Source organism: Rhinopithecus bieti, unplaced genomic scaffold, assembly GCF_001698545.2.
Source record: "Rhinopithecus bieti isolate Rb0 unplaced genomic scaffold, ASM169854v2 scaffold_10351, whole genome shotgun sequence".
Taxonomy (NCBI): domain Eukaryota; kingdom Metazoa; phylum Chordata; class Mammalia; order Primates; family Cercopithecidae; genus Rhinopithecus; species Rhinopithecus bieti.
This window is the reverse complement of record NW_016806805.1, coordinates 3,739,066-3,745,173: the sequence shown is the minus strand read 5'-3', so window position 1 is coordinate 3,745,173 and position 6,108 is coordinate 3,739,066. Positions and strand designations below refer to the sequence as shown.

The following is a 6,108-nucleotide window of genomic DNA, read 5'->3' as shown; positions in this document are numbered from 1 at the left end:
GTAATGTGATGCCTCCAAATTTGTTCTTTTTGTTTAGTCTTGTTTTGGATATGCAGGATCTTCTTTGATTCTACATGAACTTTAGAATTGTTTCTTCTAATTCTGTGAAGAATGATGGTGGTATTTTAATGGGAATTGTGTTGAATTTGTAAATTGCTTTTGGCAATATGGTCATTTTCACAATATTCATTCTACCCATCCATGAGCATGGGATGTGTTTCCATTTGTTCGTGTTGTCTATGATTTCTTTCAGCAGTGTTTTGTGGTTTTCCTTGTGCAGGTCTTTCACCTCCTTGGTTAAGTATATTCCTAAGTATTTTTCTTTTTTTGCAGCTATTGTAAAAGGGGTTGAGTTCTTGATTTGATTCTCTGCTTGGTTGCTGTTGGTGTATAGAAGAGCTACTGTTTTGTGTACCTTAATTTTGTATCCAAGAACTTTGCTGAATTATTTTATCAATTCTAGGAACTTTCTGGAGGACTCATTAGGGTTTTCAAGGTAAACAATCATATCAGCAAACAGTGACAGTTTGACTTCCTCTTTACTGATTTAGATGCCCTTTATTTCTTTCTCTTGTCTGATTGCTCTGGCTAGGACTTCCAGTATGATGCTGAAGGGGAGTGGTGAGAGTGGACATCCTTATCTGGTTCCAGTTCTCAGAGAATATGCTTTCAACTTTTCACCATTCAGTATTATGTGGGCTGTGGGTTTGTCATCTTTTATTACATTGAGGTATATCCCTTGTATGCTGATTTTGCTGAGAGTTTTAATCATAAATGGATGCTGGATTTTGTCAAATGCTTTTTCTGCATTTGTTGAGATAATCATGTGATTTTGTTTTAATTCTGTTTTGTGGTGCATCACATTTACTGACTTGCATGTGTTAAACCATCCCTGGTATGAAATCCACTTGATCATGGTGGATTAGCTTTTGGATAATGTTGTTGGATTTGGTTAGCTAGTATTTTGTTAAGGATTTAGCATCTATGTTCATCAGGGATATCGGTCTGTAGTTTTCTTTTTTGGTCATGTCCTTTCCTGGTTTTGGTATTAGGGTGATGCTGGCATCATAGGATGACTTAGAGAGGGTTTCCTCTTTCTCTATCTTGTGGAATAGTGTCAATAGGATTTGTACCAATTCTTCTTTGAATGTCTGGTAGAATTCTGCTGTTAATCTATCTGGTTCTGGACTTTTTTTGTTGTTAGTAATTTTTAAATTACCATTTCAATCTTGCTGCTTGTTATTGGTCTGTTTAGGATATCTAATTTTTCCTGATTTAAGCTAGGAGAGTTGTATCTTTCCAGGAATTCATCCATCTCTTCTAGGTTTTTTAGTCTACATGTAAAGATGTACACAATAGCCTTGAATGATCTTTTGTATTTCTGTCATGTCAGTTGTAATATCTCCCATTTTGTTTCTCATTGAGGTTATTTGGATTTTCTCTTTTCTTGGTTAATCTTACTAATGGTCTATCAATTTTATTTTTCTTTTCAAAGAACCAGATTTTTGTTTAATTTCTCTTTTGTATTTTTTGTTTGTTTCAATTTCATTTAGTTCTGCTCTGATCTTTGTTATTTCATTTCTTCTGCTGGGTTTGGGTTTGATTTGTTCTTGTTTCTCTGGTTCCTTGAGGTGTGACCGTAGATTGTCAGTTTGTGCTCTGTCAGTTTTTTCGATGCAGGCTTTTAGGGCTATGAACTTTCCTCCTAGCATTGCCTTTGTTGTATCTGAGAGGTAGTTTTGTTGTTGTTGTTTTTTGTTTTTTTGACAGAGTCTCATTCTGTCACCCAGGCTGGAGTGCAGTGGCATGATCTTGGCTCACTGCAACCTCTGCTTCCCAGGTTCAAGTGATTCTTCTGCCTCAGCCTCCTGAGTAGCTGGGACTACAGGCAGATGCTGCCACACCCAGCTAATTTTTGTATTTTTAGTAGAGATGGTGTTTCACCATCTTGGCCAGGATGGTCTTGAACTCCTGACCTCATGATCCACCCTCCTTGGCCTCCCAAAGTGCTGGGATTACAGGCATGAGCCACTGCACCCAGCATCCCAGAGGTTTTGATAGGTTGTGTCACTATTGTTGTTTACTTTGAAGTATTGTTCAAATTTTCATCTTGATTTCATTTTTGATCCAATGATCATTCAGGATCGGATTATTTAATTTCCATATATTTGCATGATTTTGAAAGTTTCTTTTGGAGTTGATTTTCAGTTTTATTCCACTGTGGTCTGAGAGAGTGCTTAATATGATTTCAATTTTCTTAAATTTATTAAGGCTCATTTTGTGGCCTGTTATATAGTCTATCTTGGAGAAAGTTCCGTGAGCTGTTGCATAGAATGTGTGTTCTGCGGTTGTTGGCTGAAATTTTGTATGTATATCTTTTAAGTCCATTTGTTCCAAGGTATAGCTTAAATCCATTGTTTGTTGTTGTTGTTGTTGACTTTCTGTCTTGATGACCTGTCTAGTGCTGTCAGTGGGGTATTGAAGTTCCCCACTACTATTGTATTGCTGGCTATCTCATTTCTTAGGTCTATAAGGAATTGTTTTATAAATTTGGGAGCTCCAGTGTTAGGTGCATATATATTTAGGATTGTGATACTTTCTTGTTGGACAGGCCTTTTACCAATATATAATGTCCCTCTTTGTCTTTTTTAACTGCTGTTGCTTTAAAGTTCATTTTGTCTGATGTAAGAATAGCTACTCCTGCTCACTTCGGTGTCCATTCACATGAAATGCCTTTTCCACCCCTTTACCTTAAGTTTATGAGAGTCCTTATGCATTAGGTGAGTCTCTTAAAGGCAGAAAATAGTTGGTTGGTGAATTCTTATCCATTCTATTGTTCTGTATCTTTTAAGTGGAGCAATACGGCCATTTACATTCAATGTTAGTGTTGAGATGTGAGGTACCATTCAGTAAGAAATCCTTTAATTTTCTTTATTTTCACACATTAAAAATGAAATACACTAAACAAATGGGTTTTCATAACAGATTACACATGGGTCCATTCAGACTTGCTCTCAAAGTGCTGCCAACATGACAAGTGCTGCCAATACAACAGCTGCTAATGGGGGAGCCCATGTCTTGATTCAAATGCAGTAGCAGTCAGCCTTCACCATGGGAGGTTCAGTCTTTTCTGTTCTTAAATTAGGGTAAATGGCATTGGTGTCCGTATTTACAGATTTGAAATGTATCTGTCCTGAGCAGTTCCAATGTAAATCTAAGAACAGCTGATAGGAGTCTTGGTCTCAGTTTTAGAAAGGGAGGTCCAATGGTGTCAGGCTGGCTGCCATAAACTTGAGTTGTTTCCATTCTTTCCAACATGAACTATTTGCTGCAGGACACACAGTCAGACCCTTCCTAGAGGGTTAAGTGAAGTAACTGTAGGTGTCTTTTTCACCATCAACTTGCTCCAAATGTTCTTTCTCAATTAGAATGTCAATGCATTTCTTGATCAGGGACCTGGGGTTTGAACCTGGAGGATAGCTGAGTGAGGGCCTCATCAACTAACTGCTGGTGTTTCAGAACCTTCCTCATCTTCATGATTCTCATGATGGCCGTCTGAATCAGTAGTTTGCAGTCTTCCTCAATTGTGTGTGGTTTCTTGTTCCTGCTTCTGTTCCATTTCATTGGCACATTGATGTTAACCCTTAATTTCTAATTTTCATAACCAAGATATAATTTTATTAAGGTATCTGGCTTCAATTCCACCTCATCAGCATTTGCATTTTCATCTTCCAGGACCAAGGCATCTTCTGTGTTGTACTAAAGCAGGATTGCTATCTGGAATGTGGATGCCTGCAAAGTATATCTGTTTGTGAAGCAGTTGGTTACTAATTCTCCTTTAGACAACTGCTATAACCATGTCAATTTTCAGCCACGGTGACGGCTGGCATAGAAAGCTGTGAATTGCCGATAACTACATTCCAACCCTAAGGGAAGGCAAACATACAAGACTGCTCAAAGGACCAGGACCCCGAGCTCAGCACTTAAATGCTGAAATCTCAGTCTAGGGGTTCTGAATTTGTCAGGTGATTTTTTAATTGCTCATTCAGATCTTTGCTCATACCAGTGTCTTGAAACGTCCACTGAAGTTTAGAGGTATACTAGAAACCACAAGCTTGCTTTAACTTAGAGAACATGCTGGCTTCAGCAATGTCACTCACTGCCTTCCCTTAGGGTTGGAACGTAGTTATCGGCAATTCACAGCTTTCTATGCCAGCCATCACAGTGGCTGAAAATTGACATGGTTACTGGCATCATCACTCGCATCGTCACTGTGGATAAGCCTCTTGGCCAGCATTTTTGCATAGAACTTCTGAAACATGTCTTTGTCCCCTGGGTACTTGAAGACAACTGTTACATGATTGAGTGTATCTTCTAGTTCTGCCTCATCTGTGTTCTTGGAACTTTTCCTCAAGAAGGAGTCACAGTAGTGAGCCAGTGACTCAGGGGATTTTACTGGATGACTGGGCCATCTTGGTAACCACATTGTTGTTTATGAAGCAACCACAAGCCTTGTCAAGAGCAGCCACAAAGCCAGTGTCATTGTTAAATGCAGACATTACCAAGGCAATGCATTTTTTTGAACATCAAGCACGGGGGTCATTTAAAGCAGCTTCTCCACACTTTTCAATGACTAAAAGACCCTGATTATGAATGTGCATCTCCAGCAGTTTTTTCAGTTCTCCTAGGTCATTCTGAATTCTAGATACAAGATTATACATGTGTCCCAAATCTTCATTTTTGTCAGCATCCAATAAATTCTGAAGTTCTGTGTGGAAAATTTCCAAGTGTTTTTCAATGAGGACATGCTCACATTTCCTTGCTAATTCATCTTGTGTGCCTTCATGAAGGTAAACCTGAACTCTTCATTGTTCCTGAAGCACACAAGCTTCTGCCTTATTCATATATTCAGTAACTGGGTTCTGCTGCAAGAATTCGGTGCTCTCTTTGGCATAAAATCTCTCTGTAACAGAAGAAAAAGAGAGATTCAAAGGATTCTTTATACACTGTTAACGTAGGGCCCTTTGCAAATGCATCATCTTCATTCAGCTCCAATTCCATGTAAGACTAAAATTCCACTCACAGTTTTGTATTGATGGTTTCACCATTTTCTTCCTTTTTGATCAGCTTTGAAGCAGAATTTCTTACCTGTTTATTCAGTGGCCTAAATAGTCTCTATAAGTCACTAATGCAAAGGAATAGATTTCACATATTCCTTTCATCCTTTGTCACACTCACGGTGAACCCAAGGTCTATTGAGGTAGGCACAAATTCCATTCAGCACTTTGCTTGAAAATCAGTAATCTTCCCATTGTTGAGTGTAGAATTTCAGTACACTCTTGTCCATCAAATCTTCTCCATCCTTAAGAAGACTTGTCAAATAATTCTTCAAAAATTACTTAAGTTGTTTGCATAATTCCAAGCCAACAAACTGAGCTCCTTCAGGTGTCTGCCCCTTTTTTGACTTAGAAACTCCAGCTCCTCATGCTTGGTTTGACTGGTGTACCCTAGTACACTAGTTATAAACATGAGTGTGGAGCTCCATGTATCTGGACCTGGTCATGCTGTGCGGCATGTACACCTGCTGGATGGTGACTCTGAGGTCGTCCCAGATCTGGTCCAGGCCAATCTGCTTCAGGCCTTGGGGGTTCTGGCTCCAGGTTTATGACATCGTGAGGGATGTTCTAAAGTCATACAGTGCAGCAATCCTTATTTAAAGTGCAGCTAGTTCTCCATTAGATAAAAATATGCAGTATCATTCCAAATTTATTCACAGCAGTTTGGAAAGAATGTCCTTTAAATGTAGAGAGTGAAATACATTACAGACAAACACACATCTCCGTGATATCCAAAAGGCTCCCGTGATGCCTCCACCTAGTTGCCAGACCTAGGCCTTGGCAAGACCCCCATCCCACCAAGATCTGGCTGCATCCCTCAGCCACTGGACTGCCCTGCCTGGAGTTGCATGTGACGTGGCGCCTACCTTCTCCTCCCCTGCCAGCCCGGCCTTCCTCCTCCTGCTGCCGCCACCTCGTCCCATAAGTTTTTGTATGCTATGTTTTGTCTTCATTTGTTTCTAAATATTTTTTAATTTGCTTTGTGATTTTT

The 6,108-nt window shown here is 39.4% G+C and overlaps 1 pseudogene; it reads right to left on the bottom strand.

Annotated features, from left to right (window-relative positions):
- Nucleotides 1–3,362: 3,362 nt before the first annotated feature.
- LOC108533173 (cullin-1 pseudogene) lies at nt 3,363–5,671 on the bottom strand (annotated as a pseudogene).
- Nucleotides 5,672–6,108: the final 437 nt, after the last annotated feature.